The sequence below is a fragment of the Pan paniscus genome, chromosome 11 (assembly GCF_029289425.2).
Source record: "Pan paniscus chromosome 11, NHGRI_mPanPan1-v2.0_pri, whole genome shotgun sequence".
In the NCBI taxonomy this organism is placed as follows: domain Eukaryota; kingdom Metazoa; phylum Chordata; class Mammalia; order Primates; family Hominidae; genus Pan; species Pan paniscus.
Genome location: NC_073260.2, coordinates 90,121,376 through 90,139,592, shown reverse-complemented (window position 1 = coordinate 90,139,592; position 18,217 = coordinate 90,121,376). Strand labels below are relative to the sequence as shown.

Genomic DNA, 18,217 nt, shown 5'->3' with positions numbered 1-18,217 from the left:
ATGGAAGGTAGGGTAAGTTTCCTCTGTTATATAGTCTCATTGCTCTGTGTTCCTTTCTTCCATAGCATCCATCACGGTTTGTAATTATTCACTTATTTGTGTAATTATTTGATTATTGTATGTCTCCCCCATTAGACTGTGAGCTCCTTGGGAGCAGGGCCTGTGGATGTTTTTGCTTATATCTGTATTCTCAGCCCCTAAAACAGTGGCCATGATGACGTCAGAAGCTCTTGATGAATGTTGAATGAGTGATCAACTGTGGTTGGGGAAGTAGCACAGGGTTCTATGGAAGCATGTGGTAGGGGGTCTTCATTCTGATTCTGGGGGAATTAGGGAAGACTTCTGGGGGGACCACCAGTATTTAAGGTTTGGATAGAAGAAGAAGAGTCCAAAATGGAGAATAAGAAGGAGTAATCAGAGAAGTAAGAAGACAACAAGGAAAAATAATATCCCAGAAGCCAAAGGAAGAATGTGTTTCAGTGAAACTGTATGGTCAGCCAAATTGCATGTTGCTAAGGTGTCAATGAAGATAAACACTAAGATATAACTATTAGATTTAATAACTTGGAAGTTATTGGGGACCTTGGAAAGGACAATTTCAGAGTGAAAAGCTAAACTGAATTGAGCTAAGAAGGCAGTAAGAACTATGTAGACGAAGATTGTTTTTTTTTGTTTTTTTTGTTTTTTTTGTTTTTTTTTGAGACGGAGTCTCGCTCTGTTGCCCAGGCTGGAATGCTGCGGCACGATCTCGGCTCACTGCAAGCTCCGCCTCCCGGGTTCACGCCATTCTCCTGCCTCAGCCTCCCGAGTAGCTGGGACTACAGGCGCCTGCTACCACGCCCGGCGAATTTTTTGTATTTTTTAGTAGAGACGGGGTTTCACCGTGTTAGCCAGGATGGTCTCGATCTCCTGACCTCGTGATCCGCCCGCCTCGGCCTCCCAAAGTGCTGGGATTACAGGCGTGAGCCACCGCGCCCGGCCCAAAGATTGTTTTTTTAAGATGACAGACTTGAATATATTAAATGCTGAGGGGAAGGATCCTGAACGGAGAGAGAAGTTGAAGATAAAGGAGAAAGATTAAATAATGACTAGAACCAAGTCTCTGAGGAGATGATGTTGTGGACAGGAGGAGGCACACTTTGTAACAGGGCAGGAGAAGGGATGGATGCAGTTGATGATAATTTTGAGGTTTAGCAGCAGAAAGCTGAGAAAATTTTTTCTTCTTTTCCCCTAGTTGTGTTAATGGAATTCCTTCTGGAAGTGATAACTAGAAAACAATTTTTGCCAATGGCAGTTCCATTTTGTTATGATTATAGTCATGCTATTTTCAGAGTTATGGTCTGAGGTTTGTCATGCACAATTATCAGATTACAAAACAGCTGTGAGCATTTGAGGCCAGAACTTGTTTTCCTCCCCTGTGTACTAGGGGGCCTAGCACATTGTTAGCACTCAGTACATGCCAGGTACTCAAATAATAATGGCAGAGGGCTCCTGTGCTTGTTGCTGGGCTTTGCAGCCTGCAGGTTGATGCTAAGGAGTAATGTTGACTCTCTGGCTCCAGCTGTGAGCAAGCCACATGAACCTGTTTTCTGCCAGTTAGGAATTTGTATCAAGTGTTCAATCTTTGCAGTCACTGAGCACTGACAGAGTTGTATGCAAGAAGCAAGCAAAGGACACAGCTGTTGTAACTTTAGTTTCACTGGTTTGAGTCTCACAATGCTTTGTCCTACTCATAGAGTCACTGGATTCTGGTTTGTATGGTGGATTTATGTCCTCCATTTATCTCACCTCCTAGATTGAGAACCCTGGGTGTGAGAACCAACTCAATCTTGGTTCCTCTTTAGCCGTCATCCGAGGACCTGGCACATAGTAGATGCTTAATAAATGCTGAATGAATGAATAATGACTGAATGAGTTAGTTGATGAGTGAATAAATGAGTGATGGGAAGGTATATACTGCACTACTCTGAACACTAACTTTTCTTTCTTGGCCTGCAGAAGAAGCAATTCATGCCTCCTTTATCCTAGTTAAAGCAGCCTAATCCTATTAATTATGTAGGGACCCTACCCCTAATGTTAAGCTTATTTTTCTACTTTTATTCTTACGTCACATCCATTTGCTCATTTACTTATTTTCTCAATGTGTCATGTATTCAGCCTCAAATCTTATTTGGGAACAAACTGGAGTGTATATGGACAAAATAATCTGCTGCTCCTTGGAGAGTCATCTGCTTCTGTGCCTCTGTGTCTTTGTTAATTATTTTGTTCCCTCTGCATGGAATGCCCAAGTCTTCTCTACTCTTTCTGCCCTTTACAGACCTGGCAAACTCTAAGACACATTACTTTAGTTAAGCTCTTTAAGTTACAAAGAACAGAGGCTCACTCAAGTTACCTCAGATAAAAGAGGATGAGAGAAGGGAGAAGGTATATATGTGGGGAGTTACAGATGGTTATGGTAAGTACATAGTTAACCTAGAATTGAAATTGGAAAACAATTAATTCTGAAATAGGTATAGGGACCAACTACTTTCTCCATATCTCTCACGGCCTCTCTATTTCTCTTAACAACTATGTTTCATTCTTATTCTTATTTCCCAACTGGCCAGATTTCCATGGTCTCCGCTCCCTCATAATTTTAGTCTGTTTCCAGCTTATCATAGCTGTTCTGACCTCTCTACCTCACAAACATTTCCATGAATATCTCCATCCAACTACTGGTTCTCCCTGTAGTCCTAGTTCAAATTCTTAAGGAGGGAATCTGATTGACCCTAGCTCATCTGTTCATGCTAGGCAATGTCAGCAAGGGACAAGATCCTATGGCTCTTTAAGCAACCAAAGCTAGAAGGAGGTATTCTCTTTGCTCAGCTCCTCCAGTGGAAGATATAACTTGCTTTACTCTAAAGTAACTTCCATATTGTTTCTGGTAAATCTCTTTCTCATGAATTGTGCGGGAAGGGGCCTCAGGGGCCTCAGATTTCTTCTAGTCCAGTGCTTTCATTCAGGGCTGATATTTACATTACAAAAGGTCCTGTCCTTTACAAAAGCCTTTACTATAGGGTTTTAAAAATAGCACATTTCTGCAATGAATTTTAAAATACAGCACACAGGCCAGGCATGATGGCTCATGGCTGTAATCCTAGCACTTTGGGAGGCTGAGGCATGAGGATCACTTGAGCCTAGGAGTTTGAGACCAGCCTGGACAACACAGCAAGACCCCATCTCTACACAAATACACACACACACACACACACACACACACACACACACACCAAAAATTAGCCAGGTTGCATGCACCTGTAGTCCCAGCTACTCAGGAGGGTGAGGCGGGAGGATCCCTTGAGCCCAAGAGTTCAAGACTCCAGTGAGCTATGATTGTTACCACTGTGCTCCAGCATGGGCAACAGAGTGAGAACCTGTCTCTAAAATAAATAAATAAATAAAATGCAGTATACTTTATATATAACCTTAAAGACCTTGATTTAGGGGATTTATATTCTGGCCATGGTGCAGAAATCTACACTGGACTTTCCTTCACACTGTAAACAGCAGTAAGCCTGGACACAATATATGACACTAACGTTTTTCGGTATTGGACAATAGACAACATAGGACAGTGATTCCTGAGGGAAAGAAAACACTCAACGTGAGTCACACATTTACCCTTGCTCTCTGCCTAAGGACAATTTCTTGATCATGGCTCAGAGAGGTAGATCCAAAGGAGAGCATGATAGTACCAGGGAGTAACACAGATGTTGGAATTAGCAGGCAATGTCTTTAAAGCAGCTGTTATAAATATATTTATGGACATAAAGGAAATATTGTTTTAATGGATGCATGGATGGAGAATCTAAGCAGAAAAATGGAAACAGTAGAAAAATACAATATCAGAAATAAAAAATTCGTTGGATAGGCCTAACAGCTGAATGTGAAGATGGATCCATGGAAATTATTTAAGAGGAAGAAGGTTTTTTTTTTTTTTTTTTTTTTTTTTTTGAGATGGAGTCTCGCTCTGTCTGCCAGGCTGGAATGCAGTGGCGCGATCTCGGCTCACTGCAAGCTCCTCCTTCCAGGTTCACGCCATTCTCCTGCCTCAGCCTCCCGAGTAGCTGGGACTAAGGCGCCCGCCACCACGCCTGGCTAATTTTTTTTTTTTTTTTTTTTTTTGTATTTTTAGTAGAGACGGGGTTTCACCATGTTAGCCAGGATGGTCTCAATCTCCTGACCTCCTGATCCACCAGTCTCGGCCTCCCAAAGTGCTGGGATTACAGGCGTGAGCCACCACGCCCGGCCAAGAAGGTTTTGTTTTGTTTTGTTTTTCTTGTAAAAAGAGAGCCTGGCTGGGCATGGTGGCTCATACCTATAATCCCAGCACTTTGGGAGGCCGAGACGGGAGGATCACTTGAGCCCAGAAGTTTGAGACCAACCTGGGCAACATAAAAAAACCTCGTCTCTACAAAAAATTTAAAAATTAGCCAGGCGTGGTGGTATGCCCCTGTGGTCCCTCTATGTAGGAGGCTGAAGTGGAAGGATAGCTTGAACCCAGGAGATCAAGACTGCAGTGAGCTGTGGCTGTGCCACTGCAAAGCAATCTGGGTGACAGAGTGAGACCCTGTCTCAAAAAAAAAAAAGAGAAAAGAAAAAGAAAAAACAGGTGCCCTGTTACTGAGGCTCCACTAAAAAATAATAATAATAAAAGAGAAGGCCTTTGTGAGCTATGGAATATATTATGTATGTATTTGGAACATGGGTGTAGTTGGAATGCCAGAGGGAAAAAGAGGAAGAAAAAATATTTGAAGAAATAATGGTCAAAAGTTTTCTAAACTTGGTGGAAAACATATAGGACTATCAGAAACTCAGTGAGCCCCAAGCAGGATAAATACAAATAAAACCACATCTAGGTCTTTCATAGTCAAACTACTGAAAACCAAAGATAAAACTAAAACCTTGGAAGTAGCCAAAGAAAAATGACAAATTGCATACAGGGAAACAATTATATGAATTGTGGTTGACTTCTCACCATAAACAATGTAGGCCAGAAGACAATGGAATGGCTTTTTTTTTTTTTTTTTTTTTTGAGACAAGGTCCCACTCTGTCACCCAGGCTGGAGTGCAATGGCATGCTCACAGCTCACTGGAGACTTGACCTCCTGGGCTCAAGTGATCCTCCTGCCTCAGCCTGCCAAGTAGCTGGGACCACAGGTATGCACCACTAAGCCCAGCTAATTTTTTTTTTAATATATAGAGACAGGGTCTCACTATGTTGCCTAGGCTGGTCTTGAATTCTTGGGATCAAGTGATCCTCCTGCCTCAGCCTCCCAAAGTGCTGGGACTACAGCACTTTTTTTCTTTCTATTAATTTTCTTTTTGTTGTTGTTTTTGGTTGTTTGAGACAGAGTCTTACTCTGTCGACCAGGCTGGAGTGTAATGGTGTGATCTCAGCTCTCTGCAACCTGTGTCTCCCAGGTTCAAGCAATTCTCCTGTCTCAGCCTCCTGAGTAGCTGGGATTGCAGATGCTCACCACCATGGTGGCTAATTTTTTTTGTATTTTCAGTAGAGACAGCGTTTCACCATGTTGGCCAGGTTGATGGCAAACTCCTGGCCTCAAGTGATCCTACTGTCTCGGCCTCCCAAAGTGCTGAGATTACAGGCATGAGCCACTGCGCCCAGCCCTTCTATTAATTTTCTTAAAAGACAGATGACTGTTTAAAGCAAAAAACAAAACAAAACCATTATTGTCAAGTAGGGCTTACACTGTATACAGAAATAAAATATGTGACAACAATAGGGGAAAGGATGAAGTAGTGGTGGTAAATAGAATTAGCATGTTATGAGATTATTACATTGTGAAGTGTGAAGTGATACAATATTTATTTTTAGTAGACTATGATAAGTTCAGGATGCATATTGTAACCCTTAGAGCAACCACACATGCACAAAATACAAAAAGGCACATATGAAAAGCCAATAGAGAAAGCAAAATGGAGTACTAAAAAATTTCAGTTAATACAAAAGAAGGCAGAAGATGAACAGAGAAACAAAAGCAGATGAGAAAAACTAGAAAACAAAGAGCAACATGGTAAAGACCTCCAATTAAGAGGCAGAGTTTATCAGGCTAGGAAAAAGAAAAAAACAACTATATGTTGCCTGTTACAAGAAATATATTTTAAATGTAAAAACATAGAATGTTTGAAAATAAAAGAATGGAAAAATAAACTAAGCAAATGGAAAGCATAAGAAATCTGTATGAGTATCATTATCAGACAAAGTAGTCTTCAAGACAGGAAGTATTCCCAGAGATAAATGGGGACATTTTAAAATGACAAAGGGTCAATTCAAGAGGGATACATAAAATCACAAAGTGTATGCCTCAAGATATAAGAATCAAAAGAACTTCAAGATGTAAGCATCAAAAAATGACAGAACTAAAGGGAGAAGTAGAAATATTCATAATGATAATTTGATATTTTAACATTATTCTCTCGGTAGATCTGAACAGTGCTGTTAACTAACTTGACCTAATTAACATTTATAGAAAACTATACTCAAGAACAGTAGAATGAAAACTACGCCCAAGAACTGCAGAATTTTCACAAGGATGAGCCATGTACTGGGACATAAAATAAGTTCAAATGCATTTCAAAAGGTTAATATCTTACAGTTTAACTTAATTCAAATTCAACATCCATCCTTGCCAAAAAAGAATCTCAGCATATTAAGAGTAGTTTGAACAAAATAGAAGTAAATAATATCTTTAAAATCTCTGGGTATTTAGAAATTAAAGAATACTTCTGAATAACCTATAGGTCAAGAAAATCATAAGGAAATTAGAAAATATTTTTAATTGTAATGAAAATAAAACATAAAAATTGTGAGGTGCTGCTAGAATTGTGCTTAATAGAAAGGTATAGTTTTAAACGCTATATTAGAAAAGAAAGGCTAAGTGTGGTGGCTCATGCCTGTAATCCCAGCACTTTGGGAGGCTGAGGTGGATGGATCACTTGAGCCCAAGAGTTCGAGACCAGACTAGGCAACATAGTGAGACCCCTTCTCTACCAAAAAAAAAAAACAAAAAAACAAACAAAAAAAAATTAGCTGGGTGTGGTGGCATTTGACTGTAGTCCCAGCTACTTGAGAGGCTGAGGTGGGAGGGTCGCTTAAGCCCATGAAGTAAAGGCTGCAGTGAGCCATGATTGTGCCACTGCACTCTGGCCTGGGCAACAGAGTGAGACCCTGTCTCTCCTGGTCCCCAACCACCACCACAAAAAAAAAAAAAAAGAAAAGAAAAGGAAAGTTTAAGATCATCTGGGCACAGTGGCTCAAGCCTGTAATCCCAGCACTTTGGGAGGCCGAGGTGGGCGGATCATGAGGTCAGGAGTTCGAGATCAGCCTGGCCAACTTAGTGAAACGCTGTCTCTACTAAAAAATACAAAAAATTAGCCAGGTGTGGTGGTGGGCACCTATAACCCCAGCTAGTCAGGAGGTTGAGAAAGGAGAATTGCTTGAATCCAGGAGGCGGAGGTTGGAGTGAGCTAAGATCAAGCCATTGCACTCCAGCCTGCGCTACAGTGTGAAACTCCATTAAAAAAAAAAATCAAAGTATTTCTTCATATTAACAGGATAAAGAAGAAAAAATCCTATAATGATGACATCTCAATAGATTCAGAAACAAAAAGATTGACAAGATTAAACATCCATCCACAAAAGATTGTTATAATGATCAAATAAGATAATGTACTCCAAAATGTCTAGTAAACTGAAAGATGCTATATAAATGGAAGTATTTTTATTGTCATCCTTCTGCTGTGACACCCTGAGATGCACAGGCTCCTTTCTAATAAGATTTCTTGGGATCTGGAAAACATACTATTCAATTATTCATTCTAAGCCCTCAGAATGGAACTCAATTGCCTTGCATGGCAGACTGCATGGAATAATAAAAATAATGACAGCCAAAATGTCTACATTGCCACTAGTACTTGAGGGCTTACTTTATGCTGGGCTCTGTGTTAGTGCTCTTCATACATTATTTTATTTTATACTCACAGCAATTCTATGAGGAGGGCACTAATATTTTTCTCCCCCTTACAGATGCAGAAATGAAGTTTAGGGACTAAACGCCTTGCTCAACGTCTTACATATAATTCGTAGCAGAGCCAGGTATCCAGCAAAGGCTTACTCTAGAGCTCCAGCTTTTAAATCCTATACTTTTTGGCCTTCTGCAGCCTTATCTGGGAAGGGTCCTATATAATTGGCTTCTGCCCTCCTGTATTTCCAGGGAGGAATGGGGCTGGTCTTGTATTCTCTTTTCCAGCATTCTGAGCACTGTGCTAACACTGCATTCATAGGAAAGAAAAATTTATCATGTTGATTTTTACATTCTTAATTAGCATTTGAAATTATAAAAGTAATGCATATTCACATTTAATACATTAGGCTGGGTGCAGTGGTTCACGCCTCTAATCCCAGCATTTTGGGAGGCTGAGGCAGAAGGATCACTTGAGGCCAGAAGTTTGAGACCAGCCTGGGCAACATAGTGAGACACTGCCACTACAAAAGATTTAAAAATTAACTAGGCCTGTTGGTACATGCCTGTATTCCTAGCTACTTGGGAGGGTGAAGCAGGAGGATCCCTTGAGCCCAGGAGGTCACAGCTGCAGTGAGCCGTGATTGTGTTGCTGCACTCTAGCCTGGCGATGGAGTAAGACCCTGACTAAAAAAAAAAAAAAAATTATGACGATGAGTATATAACAGTATTAGTCCCCTTCCCCACAATTCTGTAGTCACACTGCATGGACAAAAACCACTGTCAACAGATTCTATATATTCTTTCAGAAATTTTGTATGCATATGCAAATACACATATACACATATTCTTAAAGTAAACAGATGGGGCATCTATTCCTGTAACTTGCTTTTTTATTTGACAATATGCCTTGGAGAGCTTTCCATAGCAATACATAAAAGTTTACTTCATTCTTTCTACTTTATTTTTTCAGCAATATACTATTTTTTAATTGACAAAATTGTATATTTATCATGTAAAACATATTTTGAAATATGTATACATTGTGAAATGGCTAAATCAAGCTAATTGTTATTATTATTATTATTATTATTATTATTATTTTGAGACAGAGTCTTGCTCTGTCACCCAGGCTGCAGTGCAGTGGCACGATGTCGGCTCACTGCAACCTCCGCCTCCTAGGTTCAAGCAATTATCCTGCCTCAGCCTCCCGAGTGGCTGGGATTACAGGTACTTGCCACCAGCCTGGCTAATTTTTGTATTTTTAGTAGAGACAGGGTTTCGCCCTGTTGGCCAGGCTGATTTCGAACTCCTGACTTTAGGTGATCCACCCGCGTTGGCCTCCCAAAGTGCTGGAATTACAGGTGTGAGCCACCATGCCCAGCCAATCAAGCTAATTAACATATGCATTACCTAGCATATTTATAATTTTTTGGGGTGAGAACACTTAAAACCTATTAGCAATTTTCAAGAATACAATATATTGGTTGGTTGGTTGGTTGGTGCGTGGGTGGGTTAGTTGGTTGGTTGGTTTGAGACAGGGTTTAGCTCTGGTGCCCAGGCTGGAGTGCAGTGCGTGATCACAGCTCACTGCAGCCTTGACCTTCTGGGCTCAAGTGATCCTCCCACCTCAGCCTCCCAAGTAGCTGAGACTATTGGTACACCCCACTACACCTGGCTAATTTTTAAAAATTTTTGTAGGGACAGGGTATCTTGCTATGTCACCCAGGTTGGTCTCGAACTCCTGGACTCAAGCATTCCTCCTGCCTAGGTCTCCCAAAGTACTGGGACTACAGGCATAAACCACCACACCCGGTCCAATACATTGTTATTTACTATAGTGACTATGTTGTACGATAGTTATTCTTTTAAAAATATGCATAACATCCCATTGAATTGCTATAATTATTTTGTTATTTATTTACCTAGACTCCTATTGGCGAATATTTGTGTTTTTCCATTTAAAAAAATTACAAATAAAGCTGAAGCAAGCAATTTTGTATATACATCTTATTCAGGTGTGACTATTTCTTTTTTTTTTCTTTTCTTTTTTTTTTTTTTTTTTTTTCTTTTCTTTTTTTGAGACAGGGATTTGCTCTGTCGCCTAGGCTGGAATGCAGTGGCTCAGTCTCAGCTTACTGCAGCCTCTACCTCCCGGGCTCAAGCGATCCTCCCACCTCACCCTTCTGAGTAGCTGGGACTACAGGCATGCACCACCACGCCTGGCTAATTTTGTTTATTTTTTTGTAGAGATGAAGTCTCACTATGTTGCCCAGGCTGGTCTTGAACCCCTGGACTCAAGTGCTCCTCCTGCCTTGGCCTCCCAAAATGCTGGGAGTACAGGCATGAGCCACTGCACCCAGCCTGAGGTGTGAATATTTCTTTTTTTTTTTTTTTGAGACAGAGTCTCCCTGTCACCCAGGCTGGAGTACAGTGGTGCAATCTCGGCTCACTGCAACCTCCGCCTCCCGGGTTCAAGTGATTCTCCTGCCTCAGCCTCCTGAGTAGCTGGGATTACGAGCATGTGCCACCATGTCCGGCTAATTTTTGTATTTTTAGTAGAGACAGGGTTTCACCATGTTGGTCAGGCTGGTCTCGAACTTCTGACCTTGTGATCCGCCCGCCTCGGCCTCCCAAAGTGTTGGGATTACAGGTGTGAGCCACCGTGTCCGGCAAGGTGTGAATATTTCTATCAGAAAACTCAAGAAAGTGGAGCCATTGAGTTGAGGGGTATATGCATTTTAAACTTTGGTACACATTGCAAACTTTGGTACAAAAAGTTTGCATCAGTTGGCACTACCACAACAATGTATGTGTGCCTGTTACCCTGCATAGACCACTGTTGAAAGTTTTAATATTTTCTTCAACTATAAACACTTATTGAGTGCCTTCTGTGTGCTTTAGACACTGCACTAGGCTCAGAGATTTAAAATGTATTCATTGTAGCTGGAGGAAGATTTGTTGGTGAATTGCTGCTGTTCCTTTGGGACTAAGAGCTTTTAACCTTTTAGAAACGGAAACTGCAAGCTGGTGAGGTAGTTTCAATTTAGCTTAATGGAAACCTGTTAGTGAGTTTTAAAATAAGGACCAAGACAACTGAGATGGTAAACGAAGTCTCCTGGGCCCCAGGAAAGAGGATGCAGCATCTGTGGGTTTGCATGCTTTGAAGAGCCCCTCTTTCCAGGAACAATCATGTTTCAGCATTGAACTCTTGAGCAGAGATGTGAGCTGCTGAAATCTAGTCATCCCTAAGGCAGGTGCTTCCTAGAAGGCAAAGGGCCACACAGATCCCGTGTGACTGACAGCAGAGCAGGGTCTATAAGTGGGAAGGTAATGCTGTCAGGCATCATTTATTGGGCACACACTCTGGCCAGTTGCACATAAAGTGCACCACACTATGCACCTTATGTGTGTTGTTGACTCATTTAATCCTCATAACAAGCCTATGATTGTCTGAGGGTGCCATTGTAATGCCAGTTTTTAAAATGAGGATACTGAGGTTCAAAGAAGACAATTAACTTGCCTGGGGTCATAAAACTATTAGCAGGTAGCAGAGTGGGGACTCAAACCCAGCTGTGGTTGACTTCAAAGCCCACACTTGGGTTCCATGGCTCCATCTGATCACATACTCATTTTTAAAATATTATATATTTATGATAGAGAACAGCTTAAGAATTTTTTATCTCCTTATTGATCACTAAAATACGCTCAGGGACAAATAGATCACTTACATTGTTCAGTGGGGTCATGAACCAAAACAGGTCTAAATGCAGGTAAATGACCAGTAGGTGGTAATAATAATTATCTCTTACATTGACAGAATTTTTGTTTTCAATGTATCCTTCCATTGACCATGTCATTTGATCTGAACAATTCTCAGTGTCCTTGTCTTTAAAAGGGGAACAGTTTTACCTACTTTGCAGGAAGGCTATGAAGATTGGGAATAATGACAGTACAATGCCCAGCAAGGTGCCTAGCTATTAGTGAGTGCTCACTAGATTGCAGTTAGGGATGGTGATGGTAATCAACTGGTCTCTGCCTCTCTCCCCTCCCCCAACCCCGCTGCAGATAGTACTAGGTTGATAGACTTCAAACATCTGCCCTTGGTGTGTCACTGCTGTACATGAGAATGCCTCTTTCCAACCACCTCATTCTCTCTCAGCTCCTCTCCACGGCTTTCCAGACTTCTTTGGGACTTCCTCTCTGCCCTTTGGCTTCCTCAAGTGTTCCAGGACAGACCGAGTGGGGCTGCACTGGAAGCTGCTTATGGAAAAAGAGTCCTTAGGGCTCGGCCAAGTTAGGAGGGGTGTTAACTTAAAGATCATCCAAAAGTGTGCTAAGCCAAGGAGGTGATCCAGAGCTGTGCTAGAAGAACAAGGGGGTTAAAGGCCCAGAGAGGTGGCATCTTGAATGAGGTAAGGGGCCCCATGCAGAGGCTAGCCTGACAGAAGGGTGGCCAGACATCATGGTTGGTAGTATTGAGGGAAGGGAGAAGGATGCTCGGCATAGAGCAGTGAAGTTAGATGGTCCATGGAAGAAATCCTGGGAACCTAAGGAAAGAGAGGAGGCATTTTATTTGGGCAGCTCCCTTCTAAATCAGCCACTATCACCTGTGTGAGGCTTGGGGCATATCTAACCACTGGGCACACAGGCTCAGTCCCTCTGCTTACATGGCTCTTTCCTACATAAGCTTAGGGAGAATTGTACGTGACTGAATGTGGCTGTAGGAGGGGAAAAGTAGGAGATGAGGTAGATGCCATGTTCAGGGGCTTGGGCTTCATCTCATGGCGGAGGGTGGGCTCTTGGAGGCTTTATTTTATTATTTTATTTTATTTTGAGACAGGGTCTCGCTATGTTGCCCAGATTGGAGTGTAGTGGCACAATCATAGCGCACTGCAGCCTTGAATTCCTGAGGTCAAGCAATCCTCTTACCTCAGCCTCCCAAGTAGCTGGGACTACAGGCACACACCACCACACCCAACTAATTAAAAAAATTTTTTATGTGGAGACGGGGTGTGGCTTCGTTGCCCAGGCTGGTCTTGAACTCTTGGAGGCTTTAAATCAAGAGAATGACACAATCATATTTATGTTTTAGGAAGATCGTTTGTAGATAGTGATTAAGAGTTTGGGTTCAAATCCTGGTCAACTTTGGGTCAGTTGCTTGATGTCTCTATACCTCAGTTTTCTCATTTGTAAAGTAGGAATAATGATAGTTCATACTCCATATGGTGGTTGTGAAGATTAAATGAAATAATGTGCATAAATAGCTTAGTAAATGACCGGCCCAGAGTAAGTTCTCAGTAGCAGTAATTATAATGATATAATCATTCGAGTAGAGAGAAACTGGAGTCAGGGAGATCAAATGTGGTTAGGCAAAAGATAGTAAGGACCTGAAATAAGGAGAGGATTATTAAGAAAGATATTAAAGAAATAGAATTGTTAGGCTTTGAAACATAATGCTAGTGAGAGGGTGAAGAAAGGGCAAATATCTTTAATGGTTCCCAGTTTCCAACCTGGGTGACTAAATGGATAGTGGTGCACTTAAGTGAGAGGGGGAATCCTGGAGGAAGTGGCAGTTTAGGGTGAAAAAAGAACATAATGAGGTCAGTTTTAAAGATATTGAGTTTGAGTACTCTGTCATCAATTCGAATATGAGGTTCTGGGAAGTCTAAGCTGCAGAAATAGATCTGGGGAGACCAAGACCCTGTCTCTCTCTCTTTTTTTTTTTTTTTAGTCTCAGCTCACTGTGATCTCTGCCTCCCGGGTTCAAGTGATTCTCCTGCCTCAGCCACCTGAATAGCTGACGTTACAGGCGTGCACCACCATACCCGGCTAATTTTTGTATTTTTAGTAGAGATAGGGTTTCACTATGTTGCCCAGGCTGGTCTCGAACTCCTAGCCTCAAGTGATCCGCCTTTCTCAGCCTCCCCAAGTGCTGGGATTACAGGCGTGAGCCACAGTGCCTGGCCACGAGACCCTGTCTCAGGGAAAACAAATAATAAAAGTAGATTTGAGCTTTATCATAAGGTGGAAGATGAAAGATGAAGCTACAGGTGGGGATAAGAGCATTCAAGGGGAGGGTGTACAATAGGAAGACCAGAGGGTCAAGCATATATCCCTGGAGAGGTCAAGGATATTGAGGAGCCATTGGAGAGATCAGTGACATGGAAAAGAAGGTAGAGAAGTTTCAAGAAGGAGGGAGGGAGCCCTCAGCAATGTCAAGTCCTATAAGAGAACTGAGAAGTGACCACTAGGCAGCTGAGTTGTGATTGGTGACTTTTATAAGAGCAGTGACCTCCATCCAAATGCTAACCTCTGTGCTAGTGATCCAAAGACGAATAAGACTCAGTTCCTGCTCTCACAGTGCTCACACTGAAGTCCACAACAAGAATGGAAAAATGCTCTGCTGTGAAAGAGTTCAGGCTGAGACATCTGTTATCCCATTGATCCGCAGGGCTAAATTGTCTGCCACGGTGGGCTGAGAGGGTTTCCTCTCCCTGCTTCACTCTTTCATAGACATCTTCCCTTGGCCGAATAGAATGGCCTATCCAAGAGAAGAGGACCTTCTTTGGTCAATAGCATAAGAACGCCAAGCTGCCTCCTATGGGTACTGCAGTGTGATGCTTCTTTTCATAATACTATTCCCTTCTGTAGACCAGACCCAGAGACTAACAGAGTGTCTATTTACGTTTGATCATTCAGTACTTGTGATGGAAGGTGGAGGGTAGCCTTGCTTAAAGTGAGGAAAGGAAGAGTAGAGGGAGGTAGGAGAAAGGTGGGAAAGGAAAAGTTAGATAAAGGACTAGCAGAGGCTAGTTGGGTAGGGTTTTGTTAGGCAGAGATAGTGGAAGCAGGGAGAGGAAAGGGGAAGATGGCATTCCTGGCAGAGGAGTGGTAACAGCAAAGGTGGAGAGGTGGGAAAACACAGGCCAGGCCCAGGGACTCGCTGGACTGCACCTTGGAGTCCTAGCACATGAGTGGTAGAACAGGTTGGAATGGAGGCTTGGGGCCAGATGATAGAGTTTTGAGGGCTAGGGGAAGAGTTTGAGCTTTCTTCTGTAGCTTGATAGCTTCTAGGAGGAACCATCAAAAGCCTTTCAGGAATTCAGGCTTGTCTGTCTCAGGCTTCTCATTCTGCAAGACCAAGGGCCCAAAGTGGCAGCCTGACATTCTATCTCCTTTGCCATGGTTGGGAAGTTAGGGCTGTAGCTGATTTCATTGGCCTGTTTTGCATTTATTATAGTGTGGCTTTTATAGTGTGTTAATTGAAATATTTCCAACTGCCAAAAACAATTACACTCAAATTGCCTTGTCAGTTCTTTTATTGCCAGATAAATGTTTTACAGACATATTTACAGGGGGCAGTGGTAACTGGATCTCGTTTTCTATTTAAGGCTTGTGGTTTGGGTTGGGATTGGCCCTCTTGTGCTCTATTGTGAGCCTGAAAGTTGTTACACGTTGTGACGCTTCCATCCCATTACCTTATGGATCAGAGGCTCTCCAAAGGAAAGTAGCTCTCTGGCTCGTGTGGCTTAGCCTCAGAGAAGGGTTCCCATCGTTGGAAACCTTGGCAACCTGACAGCTATTTGAATCCTGCTGCCTGCTCTATCAGCAACAATCCCAGCCCAAGATGAGACATGCTTTTCTCTTTCCCTGGAATTCCTTTCCTCCCTTCCACCCTCCAACCCTCTCCCAAAGACCCTATCATGCAAGAGCTGCAAGAGCTATAAGTGCCCATCTAGTCTAACTCCCTCTCTTTGCATTTGGGAAACTGACTCCCCTCTCTTTGCATTTGGGAAACTGAGGCTGCCCCAAGATCACACAAGTGGTCAGTGACAGAGCTGGAAGCAGGGGTTCCTTTCCAATGTGCCACGCTGCCACCAACGTGTGCCCTTCAGCTCTTCTGCTGCATTGAACCCTCCTGCAGTGCACTAGGCCTGCTCCTTCCAGGAGCCCCTCCCTCACGTCTCCAGTCCCCTCATATGCTTGATCATCTGAAACACCTATTTGTTCTGTATATATACTGCGGGATTTTTGTTGGTTTGTTTGGTGGAACTTTTTTTTTTTTTTTGAGATGGAGTCTCGCTGTGTCACCCAGGCTGGAGTCCAGTGTGCGATCTTGGCTCACTGCAACCCCTGCCTCCTGGGTTCAAGTGATTTTCTTGCCTCAGCCGCTTGAATAGCTGAGATTACAGGTGTGTGCCACCACACCCAGCTAATTTTTGTATTTTTAGTAGAGACAGGGTTTCGCCATGTTGAACAGGCTGGTCTCCAACTTGTGACTTCAGGTGAGCTGCCCACCTCAGCCTGAGATTACAGGCATGAGCCACCGCGCCTGGCCAACTTTGTACATGTTTTCTTCTGAAAAACATTTTCTCCACCTAGACAATGCATACTTGTCCTTTGACATCCAGTTAAGAAATCGTCACCTTTGGCCGGGTGCAGTGGCTCACGTCTATAATCCCAGCACATTGGGAGGCTGAGGCGGGTGGATCACCTGAGGTCAGGAGTTTGAGACCAGCCTGGCCAACATGGTGAAACCCTGTCTCTACTAAAAAATACAAAAAATAGGCTGGGTGCAGTGGCTCATGCCTGTAATCCCAGCTTCTTGGGAGGCTGAGGCAGGAGAATTGCTTGAACCTGGGAGGTGGAAGTTGCAGTGAGCTGAGATGGTGCCACTGCACTCCAGCCTAGGCAACAGAGTAAGACTATCTCAAAAATAAATAAATAGGCTCGGCGTGGTGGCTTACGCCTGTAATCCCAGCACTTTGGGAAGCCAAGGCAGGCGGATCAACTGAGGTCAGGAGTTCAATACCAGCCTGGCCAACCTAGTGAAACATCGTCTCTACTAAAAATACAAAAATTAGCCGGGCGTGGTGGCAGACGCCTGTAATCGGGAGGCTACTCGGGAGGCTGAGGCAGGAGAATCGCTTGAAACCAGAAGGCAGAGGTTGCAGTGACCCGAGATTGTGCCACTGCACTCCAGCCTGGGCGAAAGAGTGAAACTCTGTCTCAAAATAGTAATAATAATACTGTTTTTTAAATCTCTTTATTGCCTGGTACAGAGATGAACACTTAGAGTATGCTTTAAAAATATTTGTTGAACCAGTTGCAAATAAGAAATTCCCAGTGCTAAGTTACTTGGTCGTGCTCTTCATGGGTCAGTCCCACTGATGCTGAAACTGGGTTGCCTCAGATATAGGACCTGTCTGGCTGGGCGCAAAAGAATATGTTGCCTCTGAGACTGTTTCTGAAACTTGGGAAGGCTCAACCTCCTTTTGTGTCTGGAATTGGTGGGTTCTTGGTCTCACTGACTTCAAGAATGAAGCCGCGGACCCTCGCGGTGAGTGTTATAGCTCTTAAGGTGGCGCGTCTGGAGTCTGTCCCTTCTGATGTTCAGATGTATTCCGAGTTTCTTCCTTCTGGTGGGTTCGTGGTTTCGCTGGCTCAGGAGTGAAGCTGCAGACCTTCGCGGTGAGTGTTACAGCTCTTAAGGTAGTGCGTCTGGAGTTGTTCGTTCCTCTTGGTGGGCTCGTGGTCTTGCTAGGCTCAGGAGTGGAGCTGCAGATCTTCGCAGTGAGTGTTACAGCTCATAAAAGCAGCGTGGACCCAAAGAGTGTGCAGTAGCAAGATTTATTGCAAAGAGCAAAAGAACAAAGATTCCACAGTGTGGAAGGGGACCGGTGCGGGTTGCCAATGCTGGCTGGGGCAGCCTGCTTTTATTCTTATCTGGCCCCACCCACATCCTGCTGATTGGTAGAGCTGAGTGGCCTGTTTTGTCAGGGCGCTGATTGGTGCGGTTACAATCCCTGAGCAAGATACAAAGGTTCTCCACCTCCCCATCAGATTAGTTAGATACAGAGTTTCCACACACAGGTTCTCCAAGGCCCCACCAGAGCAGCTAGATACAGAGTATCGATTGGTGCATTCACAAACCTTGAGCTAAACACAGGGTGCTGATTGTTGTATTTACAATCCCTAAGCTAGATATAAAGACTCTCCACGTCCTCACCAGAGCAGCTAGATACAGAGTGTTGATTGGTGCACTCACAAACCTTGAGCTAAACACAGGGTGCTGACTGGTGTGTTTACAAACCTTGAGCTAGATACAGAGTGCTGATTGGTGTATTTACAATCCTTGAGCTAGACATAAAGACTCTCCACGTCCTCACCAGATCAGCTAGATACAGAGT

At 43.2% G+C, this 18,217-nt stretch overlaps 1 protein-coding gene across 8 annotated transcripts in view; it reads left to right on the top strand.

Moving 5' to 3' along the window:
- Window positions 1-18,217, top strand: part of DNAI1 (dynein axonemal intermediate chain 1) — a 62,750-nt gene that overhangs the window by 6,203 nt on the left and 38,330 nt on the right. The gene's annotated exons all lie outside the window — the stretch shown is intronic.